Below are 18,503 nucleotides of genomic sequence, written 5' to 3' on the forward strand. Positions count from 1 at the left end.
ATCTGATGGTGCGGTTCATGATTTACCATAATGGATTGTTCCAGGCAAAGGTCCAACGCTGTTTGGCAGGAATTGGCTAGAAAAAAATCAAATGGAATTGGAACGATATCAAAGCGTTTTCTTCGGAGGATGATACTCCATGTGCTCAAGTACTGAGCAAGTTCTCCTCGCTGTTTGAACCAGGCATCGACAAATTCACGGGAGCCAAGGTGCAGATCCACGTGGACTCGGATACAAGACCCGTCCATCATAAAGCTCGGGCAGTTCCGTACATGATGAGGGAGAAGGTCGAAATCGAACTGGACAGACTCCAGCGTGAAGGGGTCATATCACCGGTCGAATTTAACAAATGGGCCAGCCCCATTGTTCCTGTGCTGAAGAATGATGGCAGTGTCAGGATTTGTGGAGACTTCAAGGTTATGATGAACTGAGTTTCGAAACAGGATCAATACCCGTTACCGAAGGCTGATGATCTGTTTGCAATTCTAGCCGGGGGGAAGTCATTCACTAAACTGGATCTGACGTCGGCCTACATGACACAGGAGTTGGTCAACACGTCGAAGAAACTTACGTGCATCAACACTCATAAAGGACTGTTTATCTACAACAGGTGTCCTTTTGGAATTTGCTTGGCTGCAGCCATATTTTAAAGGAACATGGAGAGTCTACTGAAGTCCGTCCCTAGAACTGTTGTGTTCCAATATGACATCCTGGTCACAGGTCGTGACACCGCTGAACATCTGAACAACCTGGAAGAGGTTCTACATCGTCTGGACAAACTGAGACTCAGATTGAAACATTCGAAGTGCATCTTCATGACACCGGAAGTCAAATTCCTGGGGAGGAAAATGCTGCTGACGGCATCAAGCCTACGGACCCGAAAACCAAGGCCATTAAAAATGCATCTAAGCCTCAGAATGTGACGGAGCTGCATTCGTTCCTTGGTCTACTCAACTACTTCGGTAATTTCCTACCTAGATTGAGCACGTTATTAGAGCCACTGCACATGCTGCTAAGAAAAGGCAACAACTGGGTTTGAGGTGCGTCTCAAGATAGAGCTTTTGAGAAAGCTACTAATCTGCTTTGCTCTAACAAGCTGCTGGTACATTATGATCCATGTAAGTGTGTCACGTGACATTTCTGTTAACGATCCTGTGTAAGTACTAAATTATGGTCAAGGTCCCAAGTGGATCACCGGTACTGTTATGGCCAAGGAGGGTAACAGAGTGTTTATCGTCAAGCTCAAGAATGGGCAAACATGCAGGAAACATGTTGATCAGATAAAGCTGTGGCACACGGATGAACCGGAACGGTCTGAGGAAGACACAATCAGTGACCAACCAACTTACCCTCAGTTATCAGAGGACTCCACTGTCATCAATGAATCTGAACTTTCAATCCCTGATATGGTCATTAACACTCCCATCAGATCAGCTACCCAGCTCCCAGGCATAACAGACTCAGAATACTTGCCCAAGGCTGGAGACGATCAACTCAGAAGCAGAAAGCTCCGGAGCATCTCAATTTGTAAAAAGACTGTTACTAATATCTTAAAGGGGGATATTGTCATGTATGTATGCTTGGGGTTACTAGCCACCAGGTGGCACCACTGTCTGAGGTCATTGGGCTGTATGCACCTGTGTGCGGCCCAGGTATAAAATGCAAGCCATCATGTAATGTAATAATTTTGGGCCCTATAAAGCAGAGCCAGGTTCGTACCTGTGTTAGTTTACAGTATTCAGTCTATTGAGTTATTACATACATAACACCAGCCTTCGGGCTCCACCCAAGCTTCAGCTGCTGAGCAGCGGAGCCCTGCAGACCAGAAAGATTTCGCGTTCGATTCCCCATTCCCTGCAGTGAGCTAACCCGAGGTACAGACTCTGCAATAGTCCTCAACACCCCTGGCTTAGGGAGAGGAAATCAGCTGGGGATTCCTGCACATGACTGCTATCCAGCAATCCCTGTTGGGAGCACGAAGACAGGTGGTTACACTTCCATGGTGAACAGCCTGTTAACGCTCAGAGCCCAAGCTCACAGCTGAAGAATGGGGAAGGCCCGTGAATGTGTCTCTTCTCCAAGGAGAGGAGAGAGACAAAACAGGTCGGAACAAAGTAAATCATTCCGTAGCAATAATTTTATGCAATCTCCCATAAAGGGATTTTCTCAAGTTATATCAGTTGGATTTCACATTTTAATATAAAAGATAGCTTTGAGTCTTCTCATGTAACCAATCAACAATGAGGAGCATGGGGAGGCTCGATGATGATGATATGTCAGTTCAGGGGTCGGAATAAGAGCTTAGGACAAGGTGAGTCAGATATAAGTATGTTAAAGGTATTTAGGGTGTTTTTAATGATTAGAGTGTTTCCTTTTGCAGCCCTTATACACATGGATCGGCACGCACTTGGATGGAGCAGCCAGGCATTTACCTAGGTGAAGGTAAACCTAACCCATGAAGACTGCTCTCTACACAACTGGCCCAATCACTTCTCAACAGAATGGTCTCTAATGGCCCAGATTGTCCTGTCAAAATAACAGTGAGGCTAATGGCACGCGCCGCTATTCATGCGCAAATGGTACAGCAACCTCAGGCGAGGGGCAGATGCGGGGTTCAACTCAAATATCCAAAAGTTGCTGTTTGAATTGCACCACTTCACCATTAGCTTCGGGAAAATGGCATCTTGCTATCTGGCTCACCATTGAAAAGGACAGAATGGCATTGTTATGTATGTAAACTTTACTAATGTGTAAGACTTGCCACCAGGGGGCGCACCTGTTGGAGACCCAAGGGTCACCTGCACACCCAGAAGAGCAGGTATAAAAGCCAGTCTACCATGCTGCTTCCTCACTCTGGAGTTACATTAAAGAGACCAAAGTCACAACAGTTTGAGCTTACAGTATACAGTCTTACGGAGTTATTCTGAACATAACAGGTATGGAGTGGCTGCATTTGCGTGGTAGATGTGAACTAAACTCACCAAAGAAAGTCAAGTTTTGTCCATTCCAGTTTAAGTACCCTTTTAATGCCGTGATAAGTGTTAAGTATTGTCAAATAGCCTCTCTGACACTAAAAATTAACTTTTGCAAGTATGGAGTCTCATTCCTTCAACTTTTAATTATTAGAGATTTTAAAAAAAATGTAAACTTTAAATGTTTTTTTACTTTTGTTTTCTCTTATTCCAATCTTTCTTTCCCTCTCTTTATTTCTCTTCTGTACCTGATTTGACATTGAATTCACCCCATCTAATTAACATTGTCTCAGCCCTTGTGCTATTCATTTCACAATCCTTCAATCTGATTGGTTGAGGAGATACACACTTGCTTTCCCTGTTCACTTAGGTCCCAGAGGCCTGTTTATCCTCGCTGTGATGCTGTAAATGCGCACTTTCAGCAACATACCATGCAAACAATTTAAAAACCTCAAAGTCTAACTAATGGCAGGTGCTGTTAAATTCACTCCAACAGCAAAGTCTGGCCTCAATCTCTTTAAACTGTGTTTAGAAATGCTCGCAGTAACATTTACGATTAGGAGACCAATTGTATTCACACACAAACCTGTTGCCATCCTTTCCAGAGGCTGAACACAAAGACAACCTGAAAGATTATAAAGAGATTCAACTAGAAAAATAAAAATCACTGCAATCAGCTAAATTAGAATGTGGAATGGCTGAGTCTGTCTCCGGATGTTACCTTAAATATCATTACTTAATGGATGAGGTTGAGAAAAACTCTGAGTAACATCGAGGCTGCCAGTAACCATCAATAGACAACAATAGCTACCATGAAAACACTAACACTGTGATATTAAATTACTGTAACATTCAGGAAGGATAGAATAAAAGGAAAAGGAGGTGGGGTAGCATTGCTGGTTAAGGAGGAGATTAAGGCAATAGTTAGGAAGGACATTAGCTTGGATGATGTGGAATCTATATGGATAGAGCTGCAGAACACCAAAGGGCAAAAAACGTTAGTGGGAGTTGTGTACAGACCTCCAAACAGTAGTAGTGATGTTGGGGAGGGCATCAAACAGGAAATTAGGGGTGCGTGCAATAAAGGTGCAGCAGTTATAATGGGTGACTTTAATATGCACATAGATTGGGCTAACCAAACTGGAAGCAATACGGTGGAGGAGGATTTCCTGGAGTGCATAAGGGATGGTTTTTTTAGACCAATATGTCGAGAAACCAACTAGGGGGGAGGCCATCTTAGACTGGGTGTTATGTAATGAGAGAGGATTAATTAGCAATCTCGTTGTGCGAGGGCACTTGGGGAAGAGTGACCATAATATGGTGGAATTCTGCATTGGGATGGAGAATGAAACAGTTAATTCAGAGACCATGGTCCAGAACTTAAAGAAGGCTAACTTTGAAGGTATGAGGCGTGAATTGGCTGGGATGGATTGGCGAATGATACTTAAGGGGTTGACTGTGGATGGGCAATGGCAGACATTTAGAGACCGCATGGATGAACTACAACAATTGTACATTCCTGTCTGGCATAGAAATAAAAAAGGGAAGGTGGCTCAACCGTGGCTATCAAGGGAAATCAGGGATAGTATTAAAGCCAAGGAAGTGGCATACAAATTGGCCAGAAATAGCAGCGAACCTGGGGACTGGGAGAAATTTAGAACTCAGCAGAGGAGGACAAAGGGTTTGATTAGGGCAGGGAAAATGGAGTATGAGAAGAAGCTTGCAGGGAACATTAAGACGGATTGCAAAAGTTTCTATAGATATGTAAAGAGAAAAAGGTTAGTAAAGACAAACGTAGGTCCCCTGCAGTCAGAATCAGGGGAAGTCATAACGGGGAACAAAGAAATGGCGGACCAATTGAACAAGTACTTTGGTTCGGTATTCACGAAGGAGGACACGAACAACCTTCCGGTTATAAAAGGGGTCGGGGGGTCTAGTAAGGAGGAGGAACTGAGGGAAATCCTTATTAGCCGGGAAATTGTGTTGGGGAAATTGATGGGATTGAAGGCCGATAAATCTCCAGGGCCTGATGGACTGCATCCCAGAGTACTTAAGGAGGTGGCCTTGGAAATAGTGGATGCGTTGACAGTCATTTTCCAACATTCCATTGACTCTGGATCAGTTCCTATAGAGTGGAGGGTAGCCAATGTAACCCCACTTTTTAAAAAAGGAGGGAGAGAGAAAACAGGGAATTATAGACCGGTCAGCCTGACATCGGTAGTGGGTAAAATGATGGAATCAATTATTAAGGATGTCATAGCAGTGCATTTGGAAAGAGGTGACATGATAGGTCCAAGTCAGCATGGATTTGTGAAAGGGAAATCATGCTTGACAAATCTTCTGGAATTTTTTGAGGATGTTTCCAGTAGAGTGGACAAGGGAGAACCAGTTGATGTGGTATATTTGGACTTTCAGAAGGCGTTCGACAAGGTCCCACACAAGAGATTGATGTGCAAAGTTAGAGCACATGGGATTGGGGGTAGTGTACTGACATGGATTGAGAACTGGTTGTCAGACAGGAAGCAAAGAGTAGGAGTAAATGGGTACTTTTCAGAATGGCAGGCAGTGACTAGTGGGGTACTGCAAGGTTCTGTGCTGGGGCCCCAGCTGTTTACACTGTACATTAATGATTTAGATGAGGGGATTAAATGTAGTATCTCCAAATTTGCGGATGACACTAAGTTGGGTGGCAGTGTGAGCTGCAAGGAGGATGCTGTGAGGCTGCAGAGCGACTTGGATAGGTTAGGTGAGTGGGCAAATGCATGGCAGATGAAGTATAATGTGGATAAATGTGAGGTTATCCACTTTGGTGGTAAAAACAGAGAGACAGACTATTATCTGAATGGTGACAGATTAGGAAAAGGGGAGGTGCAAAGAGACCTGGGTGTCATGGTACATCAGTCATTGAAGGTTGGCATGCAGGTGCAGCAGGCGGTTAAGAAAGCAAATGGCATGTTGGCCTTCATAGCAAGGGGATTTGAGTACAGGGGCAGGGAGGTGTTGCTACAGTTGTACAGGGCATTGGTGAGGCCACACCTGGAGTATTGTGTACAGTTTTGGTCTCCTAACCTGAGGAAGGACATTCTTGCTATTGAGGGAGTGCAGCGAAGGTTCACCAGACTGATTCCCGGGATGGCGGGACTGACCTATCAAGAAAGACTGGATCAACTGGGCTTGTATTCACTGGAGTTCAGAAGAATGAGAGGGGACCTCATAGAAACATTTAAAATTCTGACGGGGTTAGACAGGTTAGATGCAGGAAGAATGTTCCCAATGTTGGGGAAGTCCAGAACCAGAGGTCACAGTCTAAGGATAAGGGGTAAGCCATTTAGGACCGAGATGCGGAGGAACTTCTTCACCCAGAGAGTGGTGAACCTGTGGAATTCTCTACCACAGAAAGTTGTTGAGGCCAATTCACTAAATATATTCAAAAAGGAGTTAGATGAGGTCCTTACTACTAGGGGGATCAAGGGGTATGGCGAGAAAGCAGGAATGGGGTACTGAAGTTGAATGTTCAGCTATAAACTCATTGAATGGCGGTGCAGGCTAGAAGGGCCGAATGGCCTACTCCTGCACCTATTTTCTATGTTTCTATGTTTCTATGTTTCTAACCATATCCTTTTACAGAAGATTTTGTGACGTTTAATTGACTGGTTTAGAAACTGTACAAAAAAAAATGAAGGTGCAGATTTTTTACTTATTGTTAAGCTGTTAAGACTAGCCAAGCGGACCGACTGCCCATTATAGAAATCAACGGGAATGAAAACCAGGCAGTTTCTATAGCAGGAGATCAATCTGCACTATCAGTTTTAATGGCCGGGCAGCAAACTGAAAACCCGTCCCAGAATGCTCCACAACCCCACTGTAGGTGATGACTGTCCACTCACTGATTTACACACCTGGAATTTCCGTGGGGGTTCTTGGTGGGAGATCAGCAGAGAGTTGCGGAAATGGCTAAGTAAAATGGCCATTGGCGCTGTTGCTCCAGGATTAGCTGAATCTTGAGATGGTAGTTATGGTGGGAGATTGGGGCAACCCCTGTGGCAATTCTATATCAACATATTTGTCATTTGTCTGTCTAACAGCTTCACCTTCATTCAACACTTTTATTTTTCCTTTTAAAAAAAAAACTATTATGTCTATGATGTACCTATGAATGACTCCACGAGGCAATGTGTTGTACTCAAACTGTAGTGACCTTGGTCCTTTATTCCAAACTCCAGAGTGAGGCACAAGCATGGTGGGCAGCCTTTTATACTGGGCCCTGCCATCGGGGCAGGAAACCCCTGGTCTCCACCAGTTGCACCCTCTAGTGGTGCCAGCATAGTATATACACAGTGTAAACCTTATTGATAATACATCAGGTAAACAAGTCTCTATCTTATGCAACCACACAATGATTACACAGAGAGTACATCCATAGTCTGCATATACAACAAAACAATTAGGCTGATTTCTCCACCTCGGACTCAGTCACAATTGTGTTGTTTGGTGCAGCATCCAAAATCACTTTCGGAGAAGCTCTTTTAACTGATGTTCTTTGAGCAGCCGAACTGGGCGAACCAGGATTGTAGGACAAAGGGACCTGAGCACAAACTGGCCAAATGCAAGTTCAGGACTAGGGTCAGGAAGCAGTCAGTTCCTCTAAGTACATCATACCTAGATTAGGTGCCAAGTCCTGGAGTGAGCTTTGAACACTCACCATCTGACTCGGGTGATTGCATGACCAACTGAACCAAGCTGAATAGTCCTCATATATTCTTGAATGAACAAGCACTGGTCTCCTGACCTGAAGCTAAGCATCATAGCTGTGTGGGTAGTAAATTATCCTGAATATTCAGATAACAACCTGTTACTCTGCTAGATCAAGAACTCAAGAGCATGATCAGTCCCGACAATCGTCTCTCAGTCAGGGACTGGAGGCAAGAACTCTGGGATCTTTCAAGAGGAAGATAGATGTTGCGATGAAGGGGAGGATGGAGGACATGAGCTAGATGTACCAAATGCCTTCTTCATCTATGCTCATCCTTGTGAAGGTATCTCACAGCAAATGGAACATTAATAGATCAATACAATGTTACATATTATGTAATATTAAGAGTGAAATTCAGAGATGCTGTTGACTTTTACTGGGCATTTGTGTGTTTACAATGAAAAAGTGCAGAGTGCGATTGAGAAGAAGGTCTGCATTTTATATCTGAAGCTTAACGAGCATCTTCAATTGCCCAAGCCTCCCAGTAATCTGGTCCTGTACTCTGTTCAAAATATGGTTGGACAGCATATAAGACAATACAGACAACAAGATTCTCAGAAACACCAAACACACAGACTATCGAAGAGCATTTCCATTAAAAACCAAAACTTCAGCCATTTTATAACACTTTCTGATCTGAATGTGACCAAGAACTCATCCATGTTCTACTTCCTTTAAAAGCTCTGAAGTGATACCAATTAAATAAGGAAGAATAAAATCTATTTTGATTTCCAATAACTGAGCATGCTCAGCATGATGAAGAAGGTTGAATGATGTTAATGAGCTGGGAAGTTACTGTTAGTGTTTGTATGCAGGCAGGAGAGATCAAAACACTGCATTGCATGTCAGATGCAAGCCTGTGATACTTATGAGATATTGTGTATGCAATAACTGTTATACTGAGCACTGTTTAACTCCAAGAGGTATGACCTTGGCTCTGCTTTATTAAGGCCCAAAAGTGACTAATATACAAAATGGCTGGCCTTTTATATTTGGGCTGCACCCCAATGACCTCCAACAGTGACGCCATCTAGTGGCTAGTGATCCCAAAAGTACATTCATGACAATACCCCGCTCTGAGATATTAACAGTCTTTTACAAATTGAGACGGTCCAGTGTTTTACGCTTCCAGGTTGACCGTCTCAGTTCAACTCAAGTCTTGGGTGAGTGTTCAGAGTCTGTTGTGACTGGTGGCTGGGCGGCTGACCTGGTGAGAGTGGCAATGGCTAAGTCAGGGGTTGAAAGTTCATTTTCATTGAACATGTCAGTGATTGAAAGTCCCGATTCACTGATGACCACTGAGTCCTCTGATGACTGGGGATAGGTTGGTTGGTCGTCGATTGTATCTTCCTCCGACTGTTCCGGTTCGTCTGTGTGCCGCAGCTTTGTCTGATCCATATGTTTCCTGCATGTTTGCCCATTTTTGAGCTTGACAATAAATACACTGTTGCCCTCCTTGGCCATGACAGCACCAGCAATTCACTTGGGACCCTGACCATAATTCAGAACATATACAGGATCATTTACAGAAATATCGCGTGACACAGCTGTGCGATCGTGATACCCTTGATGACTTTGTCTTCTATATTCAACATGATTATTCAAGTCAGGGTGTACAAGAGATAGCTTGGTCTTAAGACCTCTCTTCATCATTAGTTCAGCAGACAAGACCCCGGTAAGCGTGTGTGGTCTTGCACTGTAACTAAGCAGTAAGCATGACAGGCGGTTCTGCAGTGACCCTTGGGTTACTCGCTTCATACTCTGCTTTATGATTTGGACAACACGTTCTACTTGCCCATTGGGTGCAGGTTTGAACGGTGCTGACCTTACATGTTTGATACCATTGAGTTCCATGAACTTTTGAAACGTCTGACTGGTGAAGCACAATCCGTTGTCGCTAACAACGATGTCAGGCCAATCATGTGTCACGAACATTACACTGAGATTCTCAATGGTAGCTGTGGATGTGCTGGATGACATGATTATACACTCTATACACTTCAAATATGCATCCCCATAACTAAAAACATCTTCCCCAGGAAGATGTCTATGTGGATCCTGGACCATGGTTTGGACATCCACGACCACAGACTCAGCGGCGATTCCGCTGGTGCTTTGCTGAGTTGCATGCAAGTGTTGCACTGATGCACACATGATTCCAGCTCAGAGTCAATTCCCAGCCACCATACGAGATCTGGCGATGGCTTTCATCATTACTGTTATGTTTGTAACTATGTAATACTTGCCACCAGAGGGCGCAACTGTTGGAGTCCTAATGGTCACCTGCACACACGTGTAGGGCCAGTATAAAAGGTTGGCTGCCATGTTGTTTAGGCACTCTGGAGTTATAATAAAGAAGACTAAGGTCACACTAAGTTTAGCTCACCTTATGCAACCTCATGGAGTTCTTCTATAAACAACAATTGGCAACAAGTAACAGAATACAAACATTCAGGCTATTGTATTCCGAACACAGATGAGACTGCACACAGGGAGGTTAAAATAACAGTGACCTCAGTCTTTATTAAGACACTCCAGAGTGAAGAACAGGCCTTAGGGGCCGGCTTATATACAGTGCTCCCAAGGGATGCTGGGATCCCTTGGGACATCAGGGGATGCACTTCTTGGTGGCGGAACATGGGAGTGCATGCTGTACAGATACACAACAACACTCCCCCCCCAAAGTCAAAGTGAAAACTATTTACAAGGTGAGGCGGTCGGGAGCCTTTCTTTCCCTGGTGGATCGCCTCGGTATAAATGTCTGTTCTGGTGTGTTGGCTGTGCCCTCGCTGGGCAGGCGTGTTGTTGGCCCTGCAGGGCTGCTGGGTGAGCCTGGCCTTGCTGGGCTGTTGGGCATGATGGGTTCGATTTCCTGGTCCGAGGTGGTGTTGTTGATCCTTTGGGTGTGTGTTGTGGGTTCGAAAAAGGTGGTGTCTGCTGTGGGTTGTTCAGGGCAGTCTGGGAACCGCAGCCTCGTTTGGTCCAGGTGCTTTCTGAAAATGTGTCCATTGTCTAGTTTGACTACAAACACCCTACTCCCTTCTTTAACTATCACCATGCCCGCGATCCACTTGGGACCATGTCCATAGTTTAGCACATACACAGGGTCATTCAGATCAATTTCCCGTGACACGATGGCACGCCCATCATTTACATTTTGTTGCTGCTGCCTGCTCACTACCTGATCATGCAGGTTGGGATGAACCAGCGAGAGTCTGGTTTTAAGTGTCCTTTTCATGAGTAGCTCAGCCGGGGGCAACCCTGTGAGCGAATGGGGTCTCATGCGGTAGCTGAGCAGTACTTGGGACAGGCGGGTTTGGAGTGAGCCTTCTGTGACTCGTTTGAGGCTCTGTTTGATTATTTGTACTGCCCGCTCTGCCTGCCCATTGCAGGCTGGTTTAAACGAGGTGACATGCGGGTCATGAATTCTTTAAATTCGGCACTGGTGAAACATGGCCCATTGTCACTGATCAGTATGTCAGGCAGGCCGTGGGTGGCAAACATGGCCCTCAGGCTTTCAATGGTGGCGGTGGCAGTGCTTCCCGACATTATTTCACATTCAATCCATTTTGAAAAGGCATCCACCACCACCAGGAATATTTTACCGAGAAACGGGCCCGCATAGTCGACATGGATCCTTGACCATGGTCTGGAGGGCCAGGGCCACAAACTTAGTGGCACCTCTCTGGGTGCGTTGCTCAACTGAGCACACACGCTGCATTGCCGTACACAGGACTCTAAGTCAGAGTCGATACTGGGCCACCACACGTGGGACCTGGCTATCGCTTTCATCATTACTATGCCGGGTGTGTGCTGTGGAGATCCGAGATGAACGTCTCCCTGCCCTTTTTGGGTAACTCTGCGCGGTTACCCCACAACAGGCAGTCTGCCTGAATGGACAACTCGTCCTTTCACCGCTGGAACGGCTTGATTAGCTCTTGCATTTCAACAGGGATGCTGGCCCAGCTCCCATGCAGTACACAATTTTTTACTAGGGACAGCAGAGGATCTTGGCTGGTCCAAGTCCCAATCTGGAGTGCCGTGACAGGTGATTTATCATTTTCAACCTCTTCCATGACCATCAACATGTCTGCGGGCTGCGCCACCATCAACAAGTTTGCAGGCTGCGCCATTTCCACCCCCGTGGTGGGCAATGGTAGCCGACTGAGAGCATCCGCATAGTTCTCGGTGCCTGGCCTGTGGCGGATAGTATAGTTATATGCTGATAGCGCGAGTGCCCACCTTTGTATGCGGGCTGAGGCATTAGTATTTATCCCCTTGTTTTCAGCGAACAGGGATATGAGGGGCTTGTGATTGGCCTCAAATTTGAGTTGGAAACCAAACAGGTACTGATGCATTTTCTTTGCCCCGAACACACACGCTAATGCCTCTTTCTCAATCATGCTGTAGGCCCTCTCGGCCTTAGACAAGCTCCTGGAGGCATAGGCGACAGATTGCAACTTTCCCGCAACGTTAACTTGTTGTAATATACACCCGACTCCGTACAACGACGCATCACATGCTAGCACAAGTCTTTTACATGGGTTATATAATACAAGCAGCTTGTTGGAGCATAAAATGTTTCTGGCTTTCTCAAAAGCAATTACTTCTTTTTTTTCCCCCATACCCAGTTCTCACCTTTACGCACTAACACATGTAGGGGCTCTAAGAAGGTGCTTAATCCCAGTGGGAAGTTACCAAAATAGTTGAGTCCCAGGAACGACCGCAGCTCCGTGACGTTCTGAGCCCAGGGCACGTTCCTGATAGCCTCTATCTTGGCATCTGTGGGCCGAATGCCGTCCGCCGCGATTTTTCTCCCCAAAAAATCCACTTCTGTTGCAATGAAGACGCATTTCGACCTCTTCAGCCGCAGCCCTACGCGATCCAGTCGCTGGAGGACCTCCTCCAGGTTTTGTAGGTGCTCAACGGTGTCCCGACCCGTGACCAATATGTTGTCCTGAAAAACCACTGTGCGTGGTACCGACTTGAGTAGGCTCTCCATGTTTCTCTGGAAGATTGCTGCAGCCGACCGAATTCCAAACGGGCATTGTGCGTGTTGATGCAGGTGAGGCCCTTTGAAGACTCCTCCAGCTCCTGCATCATGTAGGCCGAAGTCAGGTCGAGCTTGGTGAATGTCTTGCCTCCTGCCAGCGTCGCAAATAGGTCGTCTGCCTTAGGTAGCAGGTATTGGTCCTGTAGCGAGAAACGATTAATAGTTACTTTATAATCGCCGCAAATCCTGACCGTGCCATCACTTTTGAGTACTGGAACAATTGGGCTGGCCCACTCGCTGAATTCCACTGGGGAGGTGATGCCCTCGCGTTGCAGCCTGTCCAGCTCGATTTCCACTCTCTCCCTCATCATGTGAGGTACCGCTCGCGCCTTGTGGTGAATGGGTCATGCCTCTGGGACCAAGTTGATCCGCACCTTCGCCCCGGAAAAGTTTCCAATGCCTGGCTCAAAAAGGGAAGGAAATTTGTTAAGAACCTGGGTACATGAGGCCTCATCGACATGTGATAGCGCTCGGATGTCATCCCAGTTCCAGCGGATTTTGCCCAGCCAGCTCCTTCCAAGCAGTGTGGGGCCATCGCCCGGGACAATCCAGAGTAGCCGTTCATGCACTGTGCCCTCGTAGGTGACCTTGACCATGGCGCTGCCCAGGACAGTGATGAGCTCTTTAGTATACGTTCTCAGTTTCATCTGGATGGGGCTCAGGGCTGGTCTGAGTGCCTTGTTGCACCACAGTCTCTCAAACATCTTTTTACTCATGATAGATTGGCTAGCGCCAGTGTCCAGTTCCATGGCTATGGGTAAGCCATTCAATTTTACATTTCGCATTATAGGTGAACATTTCGTCAAATGTGTGCACTCCTTGTACTTCAGCATCTGCCTCTTCTCTCCGAGGCTCGAAATTGCTTTGATCCACCATGGACCGATCTTCCTCTGCCACGTGGTGGTTAGCAGGTTTTGCAGAGCTTGCAGCTCGTTGGAGGTGCCCCATTGTTCCACAGCTCTTGCAAACATACCCTTTGAAGCGGCATAAGTAGGCTGAATGGAAACCTCCACAACGCCAACAAGGTGTGAATTGCCTTGCATTCATCCTTTGTTGCGGACTCTGAGTCATCTGGGTCACCTGAGGCCTGCTGGCAGTTGCAGACTCGTGGTTTCTGCCCTGTACATTGCTGCTCGCAAACACAGTTCCAGTTATTTTATGAACATTGCTAGCACTTGTGTGCTGAGAGATTTGTTTGGTGTTATCACTGGTGGACATAAACGCCTGTGCTATCGCAATGGCCTTACTGAGGGTCAGTATCTCCACAGTCAAAAGTTTTCGTAGGATGGTCTTGTGGCCAATGCCCAGTACAAAAAAGTCTCTGAGCATCTGCTCCAGGTAGCCATCAAACTCACATTGGCTTGCAAGTCGCCTTAGCTCGGCGACGTAACTCGCCACTTCCTGACCTTCAGATTGCTGGCACGTGTAGAACCGATACCTCGCCATCAGCATGCTCTCCCTCGGGTTAAGATGCTCCCGAACCAATGTATACAGCTCCTCATACGACTTATCTGTGGGTTTCACCAGAGCCAGAAGATTCTTCATGAGGCTGTAGGTCGGTGCCCCGCAGACCGTGAGGAGGACCGCTCTCCTTTTTGCAGCACTTCCTTCTCCGTCCAGCTCGTTGGCTACAAAGTACTGGTCTAGCCGTTCGACATAGGCTTCCCAGTCCTCACCCTCCGAGAACTTCTCAAGGATGCCCACAGTTTGCTGCATCTTTGTGTTGGATTCGTATACTCGTCGGCAATTATTGTGTTCCTAACACAGATGAGACAGCACACAGGGAGGTTAAAGTAACAGTGACCTCAGTCTTTATTAAGACACTCCAGAGTGAGGAACAGGCGTTGGCGGCCGGCTTATATAAGTGCTCCCAAGGGATGCTGGGATCCCTTGGGACTTCAGGGGATGCAATCCCTGGTGGGGAACATGGGAGTGCATGCTTTACAGATACACAACACACGCATCCATGGCTGCCTTTGGAATATTAGAGATTCGTAGAGGATAATGATTGGGAAACCTTCGTCGAGCGTCTCGACCAGTACTTCGTGGCCAACGAGCTGGAAGGAGACACTAACGCGGCCAAGCACAGGGCGGTTCTCCTCACCGTCTGTGGGCCTAAAATATACGGCCTCATCAAGAATCTGCTCGCACCGACAAAACCAATGGAGAAGGAATATACAGAGTTGTGCATGCTGGTTTGGGACCACCTCAAAGCCGAAGGAGAGTATCCTCATGGCCAGATATCGTTTTTACAGGCACCATCGCTCCAGGGGCCAGGACGTGGCGGATTATGTCGCCGACCAGAGATGCCTCACGGGACCTTGCGATTTTGGAGCTGCATTGGGGCAAATGCTGCGGGACTTTGTCATGTTGGATATCTTCTCACCATCGAAGCTCACCGGCAAGTACTGTGCATAAAATGACGCCGCTAGCAGGCCGAACTGCATATGGCAGGGCCTATATGTCTGCGGCTGCAAGACCTGTGATGACTCAGAATCCGCCATCGGAGGTGAATGTGAATCCATTAGCACCGTGTTGGCGCTGCGGGGGTAATTATCGGGCCCATCAATGTTGATTCAAGCACTACGTGTGCAAAGGCTGCGCAACAATGGGGCACTTCCAGCGAATGTGCAAACGTGCTGCGACACACCACGTGGCAGAGGATGATCGACCCAGCGTGGATCACTCAGCACAGGCAACTCAACCCGAGGAAGAAGTGTATGGGGTACATACCTTCACCACCAAGAGCCCGCCTATAATGCTGAAAGTCAAATTAAATGGAGTTGGAGTTGGACACGGGTGCAAGTCAGTCAATAATGAGCCAGAAGGCTTTCGAGAAACTGTGGAGCAATAAAGCACAAAGGCCAAAACTGAGCCCGATTAATGCAAAACTGCGAACCTACACCAAAGAGCTAATACCAGTCATTGGAAGTGCGGCAGTGAAGGTATCGTATGATGGAGCTGTGCATGACCTATCTTTGTGGATTGTTCCAGACAATGGCCCATTGCTGTTTGGCAGAAGCTGGTTAGAAAAGATTAGATGGAATTGGAACGACATCAAAGCACTATCTTCAGTGGATGACTCCTCGTGTGCTCAAGTTTCCCTTGCTATTCGAACCAGGCATCAACAACTTCACAGGCGCCAAGGTACAGATCCATCTCAGCCCCGATGCAAGACCTGTCCATCACAAGTCTCGGGCGGTTCCGTACATGATGAGGGAGAAAGTCGAGATCCAACGTGAAGGAATCATATCACCAGTCGAGTTCAACGAGTGGGCCAGTCCAATTGTTCCGGTGTTGAAAAGCGATGGCACAGTCAGAATCTGTGGAGACTACAGGGAACGATTAACTGAGGCTCATGACAGGAACAGTACCCACTGCCCAAGGCGGATGACCTGTTCGCAACGTTAGCAGGGGGGAAGTCGTTCACCAAGTTGGACCTAATCTCCGCCTACATGACACAGGAGCTGGCTGAATCTTCGAAAAGACTGATGTGCATCAACACACACAAAGGGCTGTTCATATATCACAGGTGCCCTTTCGGGATTCGCTCAGCTGCAGCCATTTTCCAGAGAAACATGGAGAGTTTGCTGAAATCTGTTCCACGCAACGTTGTGTTTTAAAACAATATCCTGATCACTGGTCGTGACACCATCGAACATCTACACAACCTGGAAGAGGTTCTAAGTCGCCCAGACAGAGTGGGACTCAGGCTGAAATGCTCCAAATGTGTTTTCCTGGCGCCACAAGTTGAATTTTTGGGGAGAAAGATTGCAGCAGACGGCATCAGGCCCACGGACTCAAAGACAGAGGCCATCAAGAATGTAACGGAGCTGCGTACGTACCTGGGGCTCCTCAACTATTTTGGTAACTTTCTACCCGGGTTGAGCACGTTGTTAGAGCCTTTGCACATGTTGCTACACAAAGGTGACGACTGGGTTTGGGGCTAATCTCAAGACACAGTATTTGAGAAGGCCAGGAACCTGCATGTTCAAATAAGTTACTTGTGGTTGACCTATGTAAACGTTTAGTGCTAGCTTGTGATGCCTCACCGTGCGGGGTCGGCTGTGTGTTACAGCAAGCCAATGTATTGGGCAACCTCCAACCGGTTGCATACACGTCTAGAAGTCTGTCTAAAGCTGAGAGAGCCTATAGTATGGTCGAAAAAGAGGCGTTGGCATGTGTATATAGGGTTAAGAAAATGCACCAATACCTATTTGAACTTCGGTTTGAGTTTGAAACCGACCACAAATCGCTCATTTCGCTGTTTTCAGAAAGCAAATGTATAAACACCAATGCTTCGTCCCATATCCAAAGATGGGCACTAATATTGTCCGCCTATGACTATGTTATCCGCCACAGACCAAGCATGGAGAACTGTGCTGATACCCTTAGTCGGCTACCATTGCCCACTACTGGGGTGGAAATGATGCAGCCCGCAGATTCGCTTCTGATCATGGATGCTTTTGAGCGTGAGGGGTCGCCAGATCAGGACCTGGACCAGCCAGGATCCTGTGCTATTACTTGTAAAAAGTTGCTTCCTCAAAGGGAGCTGGTCGGCCGTTCCCGGGGAAATGCAAGATGAAATTAAGCCGTTTCACTGATGCAAAGATGAAATAGCCATCCAGTTGGATTGTCTTTTATGGAGTAATCGTGTGGTTTTGCTAAAAAAAAGGCAGGGAAACGTTTATATGTGCCCTGCACAATACCCACCCAGGCATAGTCATGATGAAGGCTATAGTCAGGTCGCATGTTTGGTGCCCCAGCACTGATTAGAATTAGAGTCATGCGAACACCAGTGCAACACGTGCTCACAACTGAGCAATGCACCAAAGGAGGCTCCATTAGGTCTGTGGTCATGGCCCTCCAAACCGTGGTCCAGGATCCATGTAGATTTCGCTGGCCCCTTTCTCGGAAAGATGTTTTTAGTTGTAGTGGACATTTACTCGAAATGGATTGAATGCATAATCATGTCATCCAGCACATCCACTGCCACCATTGAAAGCCTCCGGGCTATGTTTGCCACCAATGACAATGGACCGTGTTTCACCAGCTCGGAATTCAAAGAGTTTATGACCTGCAATGGCATCAAGTATGTCAGGTCTGCCCCATTTAAGCCCACATCCAACGGTCAAGCAGAACGGGCAGTCCAAACTATCAAGCAGAGCTTGAAACGAGTGACGGAAGACTCCTTGCAGACCTGCTTATCTTGGGTTCTGCTCAGCTACCAGACTCGACCCCATTCGACTGCCCGTGCTGCACTGTTCCTCAATTGTGCCACCGTTTAGTCTGTGTTCCCAGTCTACTTTAGCCAACTCTGCCCTCATCCCACTGTAGTCCCCTTTGTTTAAGCATAGTACGCTCGTTTCAGACACTACTTCCTCACCCTCAATCTGTATTACAAATTCAACCATACTGTGATCACTCATTCTGAGAGGATCTTTCACAAGGAGATTGGAAAGCAGCTAATGTAACGCCTCTGTTTAAAAAAGGGGGCAGACAAAAGGCAGGTAACTATAGGCCGGTTAGTTTAACATCTGTAGTGGGGAAAATGCTTGAAACTATCATTAAGGAAGAAATAGCGGGACATCCAGAAAGGAATAGTGCAATCAAGCAGACGCAGCATGGATTCATGAAGGGGAAATCATGTTTAACTAATTTACTGGAATTCTTTGAGGATATAACGAGCATGGTGGATGGAGGTGTACCGATGGATGTGGTGTAT

At 46.8% G+C, this 18,503-nt stretch overlaps 1 protein-coding gene across 6 annotated transcripts in view; it reads right to left on the reverse strand.

Moving 5' to 3' along the window:
• The window catches only part of esr1 (estrogen receptor 1), a 408,574-nt gene that overhangs the window by 108,374 nt on the left and 281,697 nt on the right, over positions 1-18,503 (reverse strand). The window lies entirely within an intron of this gene.

The sequence above is a fragment of the Pristiophorus japonicus genome, chromosome 9 (genome assembly GCF_044704955.1).
Source record: "Pristiophorus japonicus isolate sPriJap1 chromosome 9, sPriJap1.hap1, whole genome shotgun sequence".
NCBI classification, from domain to species: Eukaryota; Metazoa; Chordata; class Chondrichthyes; family Pristiophoridae; genus Pristiophorus; species Pristiophorus japonicus.